Here is a 19,362-nt window from a genome sequence, read left to right on the forward strand (position 1 = left end):
TCTTTTTTTTTTTTTTTCTTTTCTCTCTCTCTTTTAAATATCGAATACGTGTGTCCCCTTCCAGAACTAAGCAATGCCCTATTTAAAAAACACACTTCCTCGGCCTAAAACTAAAAGTAAAAAGGACCAAACTGTAAAATCATGCAATCTTCATCTTTAAACCTGAGTTCCCATAAAGTTACGCAAAAAAGAACTCACTTGATTATCTTCAACAATTTCATGAATAAGTTCTTTGTTTATCTTCGTACTCCCTCCTCTAATATTCTTCTTCTTTAATTGACCTGACTTGGTATACCCCCAACCTTTTATATGTATTTTATTGAATATTGTATTTCAATATCTTTGGTATTGTCTTTTATATTCTATCAGTATTTCTATTGTATTTTGTTGTTGTTATTAACTTAACATTTTATGCTTTTAATTGGATTGCATTTAGTATCTTCATATTAAATTTACATATTTCTTAGATTTTGTTATATAAAAAAACATATCCCCAATGTATTTGTATCCTACTTTTTTAGAAATTGATGTGTCGCCGTATCTATCGTATATGTGTTTATACTTTATAGATTAATATACAACTTTGTTAAAATAGTCAAGTCCTAAGAACCCTTGATGGTTATATATATATATATATATATATATATATAAACGAGATGCTAAAGTATTTTTTAGTATATTTAATGTTTAAAGTTGTTATTGAAACTTTTAAAAGTTCAAAAAAATACTTTTGAAACTAAAGCCTAACGGTTTCCATCCAAAACTAACGTAAGGGTATCTTTAGACTTCTTTTCAAAGTTTAAGGGTATTATTTAGCCAATCAATAATTAAATTATTTTTATTTCCAAACTAGTTTCTTTTAGATACTACCAAACTAAGCTTTGTATTTTCTTATTCTCAATCAATCTTATATTTACAAAATTATAGTCAAATAATCGTGACAAAACTTCAAAAGAATGAATATATATAATTTTAATGTGAATTTAATTTAGTTTATGGAAGAGTATAGCAAGACGACTTAAATATTGAGAGCATATATGATTAATTAACTTCCCTCATTGGAAAATAATTAATGTATGAATGAGACTGAACATTTCATATTAGTTAGTTATATTAGTTAAACAAATAATACGACTATTGCATTAAAAATTAAAAGATTTCTCAAAATATCTCTAAAAACGATGAAAATTCATTTATGTTACCCCTTTGAAAAACGACCAATGAAGGGCACGTGCAAAGAGCTTTCCTACTGTGTTTTTTCCTACTGAATACTTGGTTTCATATTCATGAAACTTGAACCTCAGATGTCCTCAGTGAAATTGAAAGAAGTTCAATATCACTCATTTTTTTCATCACATGTTTTGATTATCTGTTGTGGGGTCTCTTCTTTCTTATTCGGATTTACAAGTCCTATATTTAGGGTTTAAGATTTCAAATCTCTCGAGTTCTTAAGAACAATCTTTAATCAATACACACAATAATATTACAAGGGCACTTTCTAGAAAAGGCCAATCTTACCCATTTAAGAACAATGAAAATTAGCCCTATACTACCCTTTGGAAAAATGACCAAACAATTACGAGTGAAAAAAGCATCTCCAATAATTACACACGAAATTAGAACAAGCATAACGCTTTCTAGACCAGTAGTTTTTCTACACGATAGTGTTGTTACTGTTAGGGTTGATGCCCTAATTCTCGTTGGTGTGGGATTGTATCAACAACAGCGGAAGCTCAAGGATCATCTAAGCACTCAAATTCACTAATTTTGGCAAAATATAAAGCATGCTTTTGTAGAAAAAAATGGGTTTCAAGACATACCTTTTGTAGAATTTCTTCAAACCACCTTCATCAGCTGCTATCTTCTCCAAATCTTGTTGTAGACCACCTCAAGACCTTCTCCACTATTCTCTTGGTGCTCTAGATTGAGTTGTGGGACTCAAAACAAGCTTGAATCAAGGGTAGAAGAAGAAAAGTTCACTGTAGCAACCTTGTTGAAGAACCCTTTCTTCAACCCGAATTTTCTCTCAAAAACTCTATAGATTGCATCCCGATTTCACTTCAATCTCTTCATTATATTGCAAATCAACATGCAAAGAGAAAAGTTGCATGAGTTGCAGCTCATGCTTGGAGAAGACAAGGCAAAGATATTGCCATTTGAGTAAGCTACTTCAAAAGATGGATAATGGAAAAACTTCTTTTTCCATTTTGTGTGTTTTGTTTTCCAATTTTCTAATTTTATCTAAAAATCAAAATTTTATTTTATAAAATCTTATTTTGATTTTAAAAAAGAAAATTTAATTAATTAATTATTAAATAAAACTTAATTAATTTAATATCAAATATTAAATTAATTTTAACACATATCAATCTTTATATATTTAAATATATAAATTCTCCTATTCCGTTTAATTCTAAAATTAAACACATACTTATATCTCATATAATTACTAATTCCCCTAATTCTAATTTGAACGTTTCAAATTAACATATCACACTATTCTAGAGCTAGTCCGTTATGAGCTAGTAGGGGGACCTTGCAGACCTACAGATCATGGGCTTTAACGATCCGAGATTAATTGACTAAACTCATTAGACCAAATTAATCTCCATTCGTTAACTAATGGGTCACTCCACTAAAGCCCATAGTTGTACTCCCCTCACCGTAGATATATTATGTCTACATGATTTAACCATAATCAGCAAGTCGACCCTTCACAGGTTGTTCGTAATAACGGCTGGGTCAAATATCTGTTTTACCCCCCAGATTACGTCTTATTCCTCAAGTCCCTATTGATCCTCTAATGAACAACTAGTTTGTGATCCAATCACCAAACCAAACTCTCTCAACCCAGTAAGGGGGTGGGGCCCCTTGTTCAAGACCTGGATTCAGTACTTGAGAGAAAACCTTTCTCCTATCCCTAAATCGAGTAGGCATGAACTCCGTCTTGCACCGTATGTCCCCAGCTATCTATCCGATCTTACCCCTGAAATGGGAGTCTTATTGAACACCGGTGTTGTTGAGCCAACCCTTAAATATGCAAATCTAAGGACAATCCCGAATAAACAGGAGTTCATAGTTAGCTCAGGATTAAGATCGAGTTACCTAGGTCATCTAGGTGAAATAGTCAGTCTTAAACAGTAAACAACGTTATAAAGTAAAAGTGACTTATTTCTTGGTCCTGATCTTATACAAATTCATTGCATAGGACGCCCCCACTCCTCATGTCATAACATGTACGAATTAGGATTACATCGTATGTAGCACTTTACAACTCTTTGTAACAACTACAGAGTAGGCCGCATCCAATGGTGTTACTAGAATAAGGTACCTAACCTTATTCATGTATCATAGATCATTTTGGCTATTTACTCGAACCTGATCCGCTCTTATGTCTCCACATAAAGTTCAAGTAGTCATACAATAGTCATGGGTCTTAGTTTATTGGATTTAGACTTTCACACAATTTATGAGATCAATAACAAGTATATTGATAATAGAAAATGTTTATCATTTTACAAACTGCGAGTTTTTAGAACATAAAACCCAACAGTAGGGTCCTGTAGTTTGTAAACACATGTATGAACAAACAGTTTTTTGATATATAATATGAGATATTTTATTCACTTCAGTTTATGAAATATGAGATATTTTAGTTGCATTAACCACAAACCAATAAACTAAGATCCCTTGTTATCGTTGTAACTTAAGCATGTATGTAGAGACATACAAGTGGACCGTACTTTAAGTGATAACCTAAATGGTCTGTAGTATATGGATAAGACTGGATACCTTATCCCTGTGACACTACGAGTATGGCCTGCTTTGTAGGTGTTGCAAATGTTGTAAAGTGCTACAAATGGTTTGATCTTGATCATTTGTATATTAGACATGCGAGTGGGGATGCTTTATACAAAAGAGTTTGTATAAGACCGGACCATGAAATGTTTAGTCTTGTTATATAACGTCGTTCATAATTGAGACTTTCATTTCACTAGAATGACCATAGGTAACATGATTTTAATTCTGAGTGAGTTGTGAACTCTTGCCTATGAGGGTGATCCTTTGATTTGCATGGGTGCGGGTAGCCAGATCGCCAACTTATACCTACCACTTTGGGGATTCGTCTGATTGGGGAGTTGGGAACTCAGCTACACAAGACGAAATTCACTCTTTCCCCAAAGCAGGGGTAAGAAGATAAATTGCTCCCTTAAGGGCTAATTTCGGGGCTAATTCCGAGAATACCAAGGTAACCAAGTGGTGGTGTCGAGTTTCTGTTCGAGGGTTGAGGATCGAGTTGTACTTGATTATGATCGAGTATTTGCCAATTGTTTGTTGGGTTTGTTCGTTGCGTTTGTGTTGTTGGAAGCATTCGAGTTTGATGGAGGAAATACTAGAAGAAAGGATTCTTCAAAGATATGTTTACTCGATCCTTTATTTTTAACTTAGAAGCATGTTGTAATTTTATTCTCGATGCATAACTGTTCTGTTTGATTGTAAATGTTTCTATTCTTTCACAATGGAGTTTGGAACGATCTGCTTCCTCTCATTGGTTCTCTAGATTTAGAGTTCCTTCAGTTGCCTATACGATCATCTTCCTCCTAAACTCTAAACATTCCCTCTAACAAAAATAAGCCAGAGCCCACCACTCCTGGATTCTTACACTGAGAATACCAAGGTAATCGAGTGGTAGTGTTCGGTTAGTTCGAGGATCGAGTTCCTAATTGTTCGAGGGAGATCGAGCTGTTCGCTGTGTTTGTGAGCAAGTTTGATCAAGGATATACTTGAAGAAGGGTTCTTCAAAGGTATAGTCTGTTATCCTTTGTTTTTCATTTCGAAAGCATGCTGTAATTTAAGATTTGTGCCTAATCTATTTTGTATGACTGTAAATGTATGAGTTCATTCACAATGGGGCTTGGACGATCAGTTTTCGCTCAAAGATTCTCTATAAACAAGGCTATGAATATTTCATCACTTTTACTGATGATTATTTGAGGTATGGGTACATTTATTCAATGCAACATATGTTTGAGTCCTTTGAAAAGTTTGAAGAGTTCAAGGCTGAAGTTGAAAACGCATTAAGTAAAACTATTAAAACGTTTCGATCTGATCGAGGTAGAGAGTTTTTGGATTATGAGTTCCAGAACTATATGATAGAATATGGAATAGTTTTCTAACTCTCAGCATCTAGTACACCATAGAAAAATGGTGTATCAGAGAGGAGAAATCGAACCCTGTTAGACATGGTTTGGTCGATAATGAGTTAGCTTCCTTACTTGACTCGTTTTGGGATTTTTCAGTAGAGACTACAACTTACATCCTGAACTGTGTTCCTTCCAAAAGTGTTGCCAGAACACCTTTGGAGTTGTGGAATGGTCGTAAAGCTAGTTTACGTCATTTCTGTATCTAGGGTTGCCCAACACTTTTGCTTGAGGCTAATCCTAAGAAACAGGAACCATGTTCGAGGTTATGCCTATTTATATGCTACCCCAAAGGGACACAATAGGGTTAATTTTATGATAATAAAGAAAACAAAGTATTTGTATCCATAAACACTACTTTTCTTGAGGAGGATCATATAAGGGAGCACAGACTTAGAAGCGAAATCGTGTTGAATGATCTTTCCAAAGAAACTGAATCTTCAACAAGAGTTGGTTGAAGAGCCTACTACCTCAACAAGAGTTGTTGTCATAGGTTCATCTAGTAGGTCAAATCCACCTCAAGTGTTGAGGGAACCTCGACGTAGTAGAAGAGTTGGGAACCCACATATTCGCTATATGGGTTTAATTGAAATCCTAGCTATGGTAGCTGATAGAAAGGTTGAGGATTCGTTGTCTTACAAGAAGGCAATGGAGGATGTTGACAAAGATGAATGGGTCAAAGCCATGAATCTCGAAATGGAGTCTATGTACTTCAATTAAGTTTGGGATCTTGTAGATCAATCTGATGGGGTTACAATTGAAGGAAATCGGATTCGAGATTTTCATGAGCAACGAAAATAAGATTATTCCAAATCACAATCATGAATAAACAATACATTTACAGTCGACTTCAAACAAGCGGTTATACAATTAAAATGCAGAAATTACAGCATGAAAACTCAAATGAACAAAGAGCAAACTCTACGAACATTTGAAGATGTGTCTCCACGCTCCTTTGCACACGATTGCTCGAATAACAGCAACCTCGAACGCTCGATCTACACGAACACAACACTGCAGCACGAACACCGTGCTCGTCCTCAGCGATCGCCTCGACCATGAACTCCTTAACAACAGTACGAACGACCTCCACAGCACCTCGATCTCGAGTTGAGTCTGACACCACCAACAAGGTACCTTGGTATTCTCGGTGTGAGAATCCAAAGGGTGGGCTTTGTTCAGACTTGGTATGAGGTAGATGAAGGAGGAAACACTGATCGTATACACGACTGGGCAAGTGGGAGATGGTAGAGACCTATCGTATAGATCAATACTCAATCGTTTAGATAAAGCTATGCGATTATCTAGCTATGTGATCGTTTAGCTCATTGCTTAGCTCGGTCTGTCGCCTACAGACACTATACGATCGTTCACTTTGGGTAAGTGATCGTCTAGTAAAAATATACAATCGTTTAGTAAATACTGTACAATCGTTTAGCTCGCCCTAGCCATCGTTTAGTAAATCTATATTTACTTGATGACTTCATGAGATTTTTTTTCGCCCAGAGAGAAATCTCCAAAACTTTTATGAAAACTTCAACAGTTTATAGAATCTTCCTAAAAATAGGAAAACCATTTTCCTTTTAAACTCACGGTTACCATGAATCCAATAACCACCCACTCAATTGGTTATTAAAGAAAAAGAATTAATTATCAAATAATTAATATTATTATAAATATAAATGATAACCAACTTATTATACTATATTTATAACATATAGTTTTAATATTTCATCTCATGAAACATATAAACCATAGTTCTTTTTCTATTCCATGATACTTAATGTAAATCTCATTTACATCAATCCTCCACTAGACGCATCTCATACATCAAACCGATTATATCATATATAATCAAAATACCTCTTGTCAATTTAAACATTTCAAATCAACACCAATAATTGATCCTCAACTAAATCCATTGAGCTACCAAGGGGAGCTTATGGACCTGTAGCTCGAAGCTCCAACGGTAGGTGAATAACTGACTAAACTCTTTAGTCACGGGATCCACCATCTGTTAACTGCCAGACACTCCACTAAATACCGACAGCTGAATTCTCCTTATCACAGATATATTATATGTCCATCTTAACCAATCAGCAGTGCGACAACCTTCACAAATCGCTCGTAAGCATAACTGGGCCAATAACCGTTATGCCTCTGTAGTTACATCTGTCTCCTTAAGTATCACTGACCCCTCTAATGAACATAAGTCATAGTTCTACTATGACCGAGTCTTCTCTTCCAAAGAGAAGCTGTGGCCACTATGTTCAAACCCCAGAATCAGCCATTAAGGGAGCAATCTCTCTACTTATTCATGCTTCGGGAAATGAGTGAATTCCATCTTGTGGATTGAGTTCCCAGCTCCCAGATCAGACAAGTCCCTAAAAAGGTAGGCATGTTGAGTTGACAATCTTGCCACTTTCACCCATACTAATTTAAAAACCGCCCTCAAAGGCAGGAGTTCCCAAAACACTCAGGATTGAGGCTGTGTCACCTATGGTCGTTTAGGTGAGATGTGAGTCTCTTGTATCAACGGCGTTATATACAAAAGTCTAATCATCTTGTGGTCTAGGTCTTATACAAACTCTTTGTATAGGACAACCCCGCTCGCACGTCTCCACATGAATGGTCCTGATCTACCATCTGTAGTAGTTTACAACACTTGCAAACCTCTACAAAGCGAGCCGTATCTGTAGTGTCACCAGGATCAGGCATCCCACTTTAATCCTTATACTACAGACCTATTTAGGTTATCTCTTGAGGCATGATCCACTTGTATGTCACATATACATGCTTAAGTTCACATAAGATAACCAAAGAGCTTTGTTTATTGGATATGAGTAAATACCAGAATTAAATAACACTTATTTTATTCATCAAACAATGTGTATCTTTACAAAACAACGAGACTCTGGGAGCATTAGGACACCAATCCCAATAAAATCTATAAGTTGTAAATGGATCTACAAGAGGAAACGTTGATGGGAAGGTGCAAACCTTCAAGGCTAAACTGGTGGCAAAGGGTTATACACAGGTAGAGGGAGTCGACTATGATGAGACTTCCTCGCCTGTTGCTATGTTGAAGTCTATCTGCATCATTCTATCCATTGCCTCATATTATAACTATGAGATATGGCAAATGGATGTCAAGGCTACTTTTCTGAATGACAATCTCGAGGAGACCATTTATATGGTGCAACCTAAGGGGTTCATAGTCCAAGGTCAAGAGCAAAAGATTTGCAAGCTCAATCGGTCCATTTATGGACTGAAACAGACATCTCTATCTTGGAACATAAGGTTTGATAATGAAGGAAATCAAACACGAGGATTTCCATGAGCAGTGAAATAGATCATTCCAAATTATAATCATGTATGAACATAACAAATTACAGTCGTAAACAAAGACAAACGGTTATGCATTCAATACAGAAATTACACCATGAAAACTACAAATGATCAAGAAGAGAAATCTCTACACACATTTGTAGACTCGTCTCCATGCTCTTTGATCACAAACGCTTGAACACAGCAACCTCGAATGCTCGAACAACACGACTGCAACATAGCACGAACACCGCGCACTCGTCCTCTACGATCGCCTCGGTCACAAACTCCCCAACAACACGAACGACCTCCACAGAACCTCGACGGTGTCGAGTTGAGTATGACACCATTAAGAAGGTTACCTTGGTATTCTATGTCTGAGAATCCAGAGGGTGGACTCTATGTGGACTTGGTATAAGGCAAGCGAAGAAGGATTCAACAATCGTGTACAGGATTGGGCAAGTGGGAGATGGCTGAACCTATCGTATAGGTCGATGCCTAATCGTTTAGCAAAACCTAAGCGATCGTCTAGCAAAAGCTAAGTGATCGTTTAGCTCATCGTTTAGCAGCGTGTCTGTCGCCTACAAACACTACACGAATTCGTTTACCTTTTGTCAAAGCTGTCGTTTAGTAAATCCATATTTACTTGAAAAAGCTCCGTGAGATTCTTTTTCCGAGAGAGGAAATCTCAAAACAAATTTTCAAAACTTATTAAAATTAGGAAAACAATTGTTTTTTATCTCATGGTTACCATGAACCACCAATAACCTCCCACTCAATTGTTTATTAGAAAAAAATTTAATTATCAATAATTAATATTATAATAAATATAAATGATAACCAACTATCATACTATATTTAATAACCTATAGTTTTAATATTTCATCTCATGAAACATATAAACCATAATTCTTTTTCTATTTGACGGTACTTAATGTAAATCTCATTTACATCAATCCTCCTAGATGTATCTCATACATCATACCGATCAATCATATATAATCAAAATACCTCTTTGTCAATTTGAACATTTCAAATCAACACCAAGAACTGATCCTCAACTGAATCCATTGAGCTACCAAGGGACCTTATGGACCTGTAGCTTGAATGCTCCAACGGAACGTGAATAACTGACTAAACTCTTTAGTCACAGGATCCACCATCAGTTAATTGTCAGGCACTCTAATAAAGGATGACACTGAACTCTCCTTACCACAGATATATTATGTGTCTATCTTAACCAATCAGAAGTGCGACAACCCTTTACAGATCGCTCGTAAGTACAGTTGGGCCAATAATTGTTATGCCTTTGTAGTTACATCTAACTTCTTAATACCACTGATCCTCTAATGAACATAAGTCATAGTCCTACTATGACTGAGTCCTCTCTTCCAAAGAAAAGTTTGTGCCACTATGTTCAAGTCCCGGAATCAGCCCTCAAGGGAGCAATCTCTCTACTTATCCCTGCTTCAGAAAAGGAGTGAATTCCATCTTGTGGATTGAGTTCCAGCTTCTAGATCAGAAAAGTCCCCAAAAAGGTAGGCATGTTGAGTTGGCAATCTTGCCACTCTCACCCATACTAATCAAAGGACCACCCTCAAAGGCAGGAGTTTCCAAAACACTTAGGATTGAGGTCGTGTCACCTATGGTCGTTTAGGTGAGATGTAAGTCTCTCGTATCAACGATGTTATATACAGAGTCTAGTCATTTCGTGGTTCAAGTCTATACAAAATCTTTGTATAGAACACCCCCGCTCGCACGTCTCCATATGAATGGTCAGGATCTACCATCTGTAGTAGTTTACAACACTTGCAAACCTCTACAAAGCGGGCCATATCCGTAGTATAACCAGGGATCAGGTATCCCACCTTAATCCTTATACTACAGACCTATTTAGATTATCATTTAAGGCATGATCCACTTGTATATCACATATACATGCTTAAGTTCACATAAGATAACCAAGGAGTTTTGTTTATTGGATATGAGTAAATGCCATATGAAATAACATTTATTTATTCATCAAACAATGTGTATCTTTACAAAATAATGAGATTCCGGGAGAATTAAGACATCAATCTCAACAGATAATGCGATCAAATCTTATGGCTTTGACCAAAATGTTAATGAGCTTTGTGTCTACAAGAAAATCATCAACAGTTAAGTAGTTTTCCTAGTGTTATATGTAGACAATATCCTACTCATTGGGAATGATGTAGGCTTACTGACTTCAGTTAACAACTGTCTAGTGACCCAATTCCAAATGAAAGATTTGGGAGATGCTCAATTTGTTCTTGAGATTCAAATCTTTCGAGATCGTAAGAACAAAATGCTAGCACTGTCTCAAGCATCGTACATTAACAAGATGTTGATCAATTACTCGATGCAGAACTTCAAGAGGGGCCTTTTGCCTTTCAGGCACGGAGTTACATTGTCTAATGAATAGTGTCCTAAGACACCTTAAGAGGTTGAGGAAATGAGACGGGTCCCTTATGCCTCTATCGTAGGCAATTTGATGTATGCGATGTTATGTACTAGATCTGACATTTGCTATATCGTAGGGATAGTCAATAGATATCAGTCTAATCCAGGATATGGTCACTAAACAGTTGTCAAGAACATCCTCAAGTATCTTCGGAGAACAAGAGATTACATACTTGTGTATGATTCTAAGGATTTGATCCTTATAGGATACACAGACTCTAGTTTTCAAACTGATAGGGATTCTTTGAAATCCACTTCCGGACCAATGTTCACTCTTAATGGAGGGGTTGTAGTTTGGCGAAGCACCAAATAAGGGTGCATTGCAGACTCCACCATGGAGGTCGAGTATGTAGTGGCTTGTGAAGTTGCTAAGGAGGCCGTTTGGCTCAGGAAATTCCTGACTGATTTGGAAGTTGTTCTAAACATGTTTAGGCCTATCACCCTTTATTGTGATAATAGTGGTGTTGTGGCGAATTCCCGTGAGCCTCGGAGTCATATAAGTGCGACAAGCACATTGAGCAGAAATACCATCTCATCCAAGAGATTGTACATCGAGGGGATATGATTGTCATGAAAATATCTTCGGAGCACGACATTTGCCGATCCATTTACGAAGGCCCTCACGGCTATAGTGTTTGAGGGTCACCTGCAGAGTTGGGTCTATAGGACAGACCATGGTTGGACTAGGGCAAGTGGGAAATCTTGTTGGGCGTTTGTGTCCTAGTTTATTGTTTTGTGTACTCGTAATTTGATTATCTTGTACACCCTATTAGCTTTAGAACAAGTGGAAGATTGTTGAGATTGATGCTCTAAATCTCGTAGGGTCATGTAGTTTGTAAGCACTTGTATGAACAAACATTCTGTGGTTTATAATATATGATATTTTATTCACATTGTCTATGAAATATTTGATATTTTAGTTGCATTAACAACAAACCAATAGACTCAGATCCATGGTTATCATTGTAACTTAAACATGTATATGGAGACATATAAGTGGATCGTGTTTTAAGTGATAAACTAAATGGTCTGTAGTATATGGATAAGGCTAGATATCTTATCCTGGTGACACTACGAGTATAACTCGCTTTGTAGGTGTTACAAATGTTGTAAAGTGCTACAAATGATCTGATCTGATCATTTATGTATTTTACATGCAAGTGGGGATATTCTATACAAAGGAGTTTGTATAAGACTGGATCACGAAATGTTTAGTCTCGTTATATAACACCGTTCATAATTGAGACTTTTTTTTCACTAGGATGACCATAGGTAACATGACATTTATCCTGAGTGAGTTGTGAACTCCTGCCTATGAGGATGGTCTTGTGATTTTGCATGGGTGAGAGTGGCCATATTGCCGACTCAACAAGCCTACCATTTTGGGGATTCGTCTGATTGGAAAGCTGGGAACTCAGCTACACAAGATGGAATTCAATCGTTCCCCGAAGCAGGGGTAAGTAGATAAATTGCTCCCTTAAGGGTTAATTCCGGGACTTGAACAATGTGGCTCCACACCCTCTCTTTGCCCAAAAGGGGTTTAGTTATAGTAGGACTATGATCTATTGTTCATTAGAGGGATCAGTGGTACTTAGGGAGTTAGACGTAACTACAGAGGCAAAACGGTAATTTGGCTCAGCTGTACTTACGAGCGATTTGTGAAAGGTACTGTTGATTGGTTATATCCAATAGACACATAATTATATCTGTAGCGCGAAGAGTATAGATGTCGGTCTTTAGTGGAATGCTCGACAGTTAATGGATGGTGAATAATGTGATTAAAGAATTTAGTCAGTTATTCATATACTGTTGGAGCTTCAAGCTATAGGTTCATAAGGTCCCCTTGGTAGCTCAATGAGTTTAAGTTGAGAATCAGTTTTTGGGTTAATTTGAAATGTTCAAATGAATAAGAAGGAATTTGATTATATATGATATAATTAAATTAGTTCAATTATATATGATATAGTTGATATAATGTATTAGATACATTATTGTTTGATTGGAGGAACTACTATTTGAATATGATTTAATTTCTATGAATTAGATTCATAGTTGTTAAATTTAATATAAATATGATTTATATTAAATGCCATAGAATAAAGAAAAAAAACTATAGTTTATATATTGTATGTGATGCAATAGTAAAACTATAGGTTATAAATATAATATGATAATTTAGTTTCCAGATTTATTTATAATTTATTAATTATATGATAATTAATTCATTTTTCTTCATAACCACCCTTAGTGGGTAGTTATACGATTTTATGGCAAATTGGGACAAAATAAAATTGTTTTTAATTATTCCAAAAACACACAAGTGCCAGATAGACGAGATTAGCTATCGAGTAAGAAAGTCTTATTATACGATCACTTGAGAGCCTAAACGATCGAGTAGGAAGTCTATGCGATAGACTAGTTTTTCTACACGATAGTGTTGTTACCTATACGATCATCTTCCTTGTAAACTCTAAACCTTCCCTCTAAACAAAATAAGCCAGAGCCTATCACTCCTGGATTTTCACACCGAGAATACCTAGGTAATCTAGTGGTAGTGTCCGATTAGTTTGAGGATCGAGTTGCTACTTGTTCGAGGGAGATAGAGTTGTTCGTTATGTTCTTGAGCGAGTTTGATCGAGGGATATACTTGAAGAAGAGTTCTTCAAAGATATAGTCTCTTATCCTTTGTTTTTCATTTCGAAAGCATGCTGTAATTTAAGATTTATGCATAATTTGTTCTGTATGACTGTAAATGTATGAGTCCATTCACAATGGGATTTGGACGTTCCGCTTCTGCTCACAGGTTATCTGTAAACAGAGATCCTTCAATTTGGTGTTTTATGAGTTTTCTTGGAAGATCTTGAATATCCATCAATTTTTTGTTTAAGTTTTGGCTTCCATATTATTTTGATGTTGAAATTGGATTTTACAGACTCTCAAGGTGCTTTCCAATAATATTAAAATTGTTCGGCGTCCTTTTCTATAAGGTTTGGGGTCTTTTTTGAGAATTTTTGGATACTCACCTAGTGTCGACTTACCTTTTGTTTTAATTGTGATTTTTTGAGGTTGGATTAGATGGTCTAAAGTTGTTGTCCATTAGAGTTAAAGGTTGATTTTGGTGATATAGTTGTTGGATCGTGGTGTTCAAGCTTCAAAGTGTTTTGGATCAAACCATGTGTTGGATAAATTGTTTAGAGACATTCAGGTTAAGTGTGATTGAAATTGTTCCCTAAACGTTGGATTTATTTTCAGTTTATGCTTTTGGATTTATTTAAGATTCAATATTTTGCGAAGTTAAATTGCTAGCTATTTGGACTTAATTCCAAGGTAAGTAATCTTACTACTGGAATCGCTTTCATGTCGGACGATAAAATTAAGGATAATTTTGATAGTTTTAAGACTGTATGAATCATGATGCCTGATTAGAAAGGAAATATGAACATATGACTGGCTTGTTTGAAGTATGTAATAAGTATGAGCAAGATCTTGTTCTAAAAGATATTTTACAAGAATGTATGAGCATGAACCAGATCTTATTTGACATGTATGAAGACGTATGAGCTTTGTGTTATGATTCATGTGTAGGACTCTGTTTTATGATGTATGACATTTATGTTAGTGATACTTGCCCCTACCCGTAGTCTTGTACCCACTAGAGGTTTGTGATCTCCTTCGAGAATTCATCAGAGGTTTGTGTTTCCTTCAAGATTCACCAGAGGTTAGTGATCTCCTTTGGGATTTCACCAAAGGTTTGTGTTTCCTTGGGGATTCACCAAAGATTAGTGATCTCTTTTGGGATTTCACCAGAGGTTAGAGATCTCCTCCGAAATTTCACCAGAGTTTTGTGTTTCCTTCAGGATTCACCAGAGGTTAGTGTCTCTTTTAGGATTCACCAGAGGTTAATGATCTCCTTCAGGACTTCACTAGAGATTAGTGATCTTCTTTGGGATTTCACTAGAGGTTTGTGGGTACATCTCACTGACGGTAGGTTGGGTTAAATTATTTACTAGATGGTCATTCATGATAAGTAGAGGTTTTTGCATGTCCTATTAGAATGTTGCATTTATTGGACATAAATGCTTAGATCGACCTTGGTAGTAGGGTTACTTAGTGAGAATTTTATACTCATCCTTTCTTATATTATGTTTTTCAGGTAACAATAAGGACATACCGATGAATGAAAGAAGGAATCCGTGACCGTGCCATTGGAACCAGAGAGATGCTTCTGCTCATGTTTTCATATTTTAATGTTTTAAATTCCAATTTTGATGTTTGAACTTAGAGTTTCATTGTTTGAAAATTTTATTTATAAAGTTTGATGAAATTTCTTTTGAACTTATATTATAGGGGGACCCCGACCAAAGATTTTCAGTTATAGATTTTACAAAAATAATTTATTTAATAAAATTATTTTGGTTTTAGTTAAAATTTATGAGAGAGTTATTTTGAGATTTATGCTTGCATGTAGTAACAACATAGTATAAGTCCTAGGAAGTCGGGTCGTTATATTTGGTATTAGAGTCCAAGTTTTTAGGTTCTGTAGACTGACTTATATCGTAAGTGTAGAATGTCCCTATGGCTCATCAACGGATTCTTCATCATTGCTAGGAACATTTGAGCAGTAAAAGTATTATGAAAAGTTTATATAAAAATATTTGTTCAGTTTAATATCACAAGTTATGTTCTACTGCTTGGTAATGTCTTTATGAAACTAGTATGAGATGATTGTTCAATTATGACTTAAATGAAATCGATGGATGTTAAAAGTTACTTAACACAATCTTATCTTATGAAAGGGCTGCTAAGAAAGAATAAACAGTTTAAAGATTTTTAAACCTGATGAACTATGTAGTGTTATGATATGACAGTGTAGATAGTAAATGATGTATCTATCTAAGCTAGAGAATGAAGTAGTCCAATTTAGAATCACTAAGGAATGGTGATATGTTTTGGCATTAGGTAATGAAGTTAGCGGTAGAACAAATAAATCTCCATCACAAGGCCCACACTCAAGTATAAGGTTACATTAGCTTTATAAATAAGAAAGAGAGGAATAAGAGACTATAGCTCTATTAAAATCTATTAGATATTGAAGTCAAAATGTTTCAGTAGAAATTTTGAGAGGATTAATAGGTCATGATCATTTTTTTGTGGTGTTGGAGATTGGTGGGTTGAGTACGATGTTGTGTTTTGGTTCTTCATGTAATGTGCCTAAAAGGAAGAATAATTACTAGTTGGAGTGTTTGGCTCTTGATTAAAGCTTTTGATAGGTTATCATTATTCTTATGATGTTTAAGGTGGATGAACTAAATAGGGTACCTTGGCTTTTTTCATGTGCTATGCTCTAAATGGTTGGAAAGGTTCAAGTTGGAAAGTAAATGAACTTAAGGTGAAGAATATCTTCATAAAAGTACTTAGTTTAGTTGATGTGATTAAAACGAAAGTTAAAATTTGAAAAGTACCTAAGACTTGAAGTGGAATAAAAGTTAAGGAGAGATAATCGAAAGTGGAGTTCTTAGTAACCCAAATTGTCCAATATAGAATGTATTACGAGTTTGCATTGCAATTTTTTTTGTGAATAATGGGTGTATATGTGCATAAAGGAAGTTGTGCCAATGTAAAACACATGTCAAGCATGAAACTAAGGTTGTTGATGGAAGGAAACACAAAGTGGATTTGAGAGGTTAAGGAATTGTAAAGGATTAAATTCAAGATACTTCAAAGGTGTTTATGTTTTGTCTATGTCTTTGTTGTGATGAAAGGACTCAAGTTTAATTAGCTATACTAAGAGGGAGGATAAGTATTTGGAGTCTAAAAACTATGTTAACTTGTGGAGGATACTCTTTGCTAAAGCTTGAAGTTTGGAATTGAATTGTAGATCATTATTGGTAATCACATGACTTGCTTGATATAGAGATTATATTTCATTTGGGAAATGGAAAGCGCACCTTAAAATTTGTTGGCCTCAACAAATAAGTGTGAAGAAAATAATAGTATTTAAGAAAGATTTAATTATATTGAGAAGATAAAGGAGATTCATATTTTGAGATCAAATTAAGTTTGGTTTGACTCTCTAAGTTAAAATTTGGATGTTAACGAGCATTTGGGTTGACTTGAACTGTCTTTGCTTTGGAAATTTGGAGATGTTATTTAAATGGAGAGAAGGTATAGATCTTTATGGGCAACTAAAGTTTGAAGTACATACTCACTTAGATCAATAAAGAAATCCCCAAACAAAAGGATAAGGTGAGAACTAAGTATCAAAAGCTTTTTCAAGATTTGAACTTTCAAAGACAAAAGTTCTAAAGGTGGAAAAAATGTAACATCCCGAGTTCCGGATAAATTGTAGTTAATTATCTTAAGTTGTTGCCTTTAATTTCCTTTAGTTTTTGGATTTTGGAACCAACTTAAAACAATTGAGGAGATAATTAATTTTATATGGTTTTAAACTGATTTAAATATTTGGAAGGATTTAACTTGTATCAAATTGATGGATTTTATGCCCTTTAATTTTGGTTTTTGGAGCCTAAATTAAGATAATTTGATAGATTTTTGGAGATTTTGAAAATAGTGTGATAAAATAGTTGATTTATCTTTTTGGAATTTGAAAAAGAAAAAAGAATTGGGATACTTGAAATCGAAGGAGAGTGAAAAGATGCAGAAAATCGGAGAAAGACAGCAGTTCGGTTTTTCACCGACAACTTCCACAAAATTATCAATTGTCAGAGTTTGAATCGTTGAATCATACTGAAATTTGGTCAATTTGTTTGGGACATATAGGGTCTTGTTTTGAACGGTTGATCGAGCTTATGTGTTAGTGCGACAGTTTCATACTCACCTAGCCTTCGTTTGTTTGCGAGGATGTCTTTTGAGAACTTCACGTAGCTAGGCATCTGTTCTAATGCTTCAACAAGAGATATATTGATGTGATGTTGCTTTAAGACATCCAGAAATCTTTTAAATTCCCTGCAGTCATCATTTCTTTTCAGCTTGCTGAGAAATGGCTGTGGTGTTGGGGATGATGACCTAAAATCTCGTTGGGTCTTGTAGTTTGTAAACACATTTTTTAACAAATGCTTGTGATGTAATAATATATGATATTTTTCTTCACTTTTGTCTATGGAACATTGGATGTTTTAATTGCTTTACCGCAAACCAATAAAGTAAGATCCCTGGTTGTTGTTGTAACTTAGCATGTATGTGGAGACATACAGTTGGAACATGTCTTAAGTGATAACCAAAATGGTCTGTAGTATATGGATATAGGAGGGAAACCTTATCCTAGTTATGCTACGGATGCAGCCCGCTTTGTAGAATAGTTACAAGTATTGTGACTTGTTACAGATGGTCTGATCCTGATCATTCATGTGGAGACATGAGAGCGGGGGCATCCTATACAAAGGAGTTTGTATAAGACCGAACCACGAAGTGTTATAGTCTTGTTATATAATGTCGTTCATGACAGAGACTTCACTTCATTAGAATGACCATAGGTAACATGACCTCAATCCTGAGCGAGTTGGGAACTCCTCATTTGAGGGCGGTCATTTGATTTGCATGGGTGCGAATGGCCAGATCGCCGACTTAAACCTACCACTTTGGGGATTTTTCTAATTTGGGAGCTGGGAACTCAGCTACACAAGATGGAACTCACTTCTTGCCCGAAGCAGAGGTAAGTAGATAGATTGCTCCCTTAAGGGCTGATCTTGAAGCTTGAATGATGTGGCGCCACACACCTTCTCATGGCTCGAGAGGTCTCCACACATAGTAGAACTATGTTGTATTGTTCATTAGAGGGATCAGTGGTACTTAAGGAGTTAGATGTAACTACAGGAGAAAAATAGTAAATTGACCCAACTATACTTACGAGCATCTGTGAAGGGTTATCGTACTGTTGATTGGTTATATCCGATGGACATAGAAACATATCTGTGGTGAGAAGAGTACAACTGTCGGGCTGTAGTGGAATGCTTAACAATTAACGGATGGTGGATCTTATGGTTAACAACTTTTATTCAGCTATTCACGTACCGTTGGAACTTTGAGCCATAGGTCCACAAGGTCCCTTGGTAGCTCAATGGATTCAAGTTGAGAATCAGTTTTTGGGTCAATTTGAAGTGTTCAAATTGACAAGAGGGAGTTCGATTATATATGATATGATTGAACGGGTCAATCATATATAATATAGTTGACATGATGTATGAGATACATTAATTGGAGGAAAATGATATAAATATGATTTATATCTAGTGGAGGAGAAAATGACTATGGTTCATATGTTGCATATGATGTAATATTAAACCATAGGCTATAAATATAATAAGATTATATTTAATTTTTAATTTAACAA

This window comes from Benincasa hispida, chromosome 6 (assembly GCF_009727055.1).
Source record: "Benincasa hispida cultivar B227 chromosome 6, ASM972705v1, whole genome shotgun sequence".
Classification (NCBI taxonomy): domain Eukaryota; kingdom Viridiplantae; phylum Streptophyta; class Magnoliopsida; order Cucurbitales; family Cucurbitaceae; genus Benincasa; species Benincasa hispida.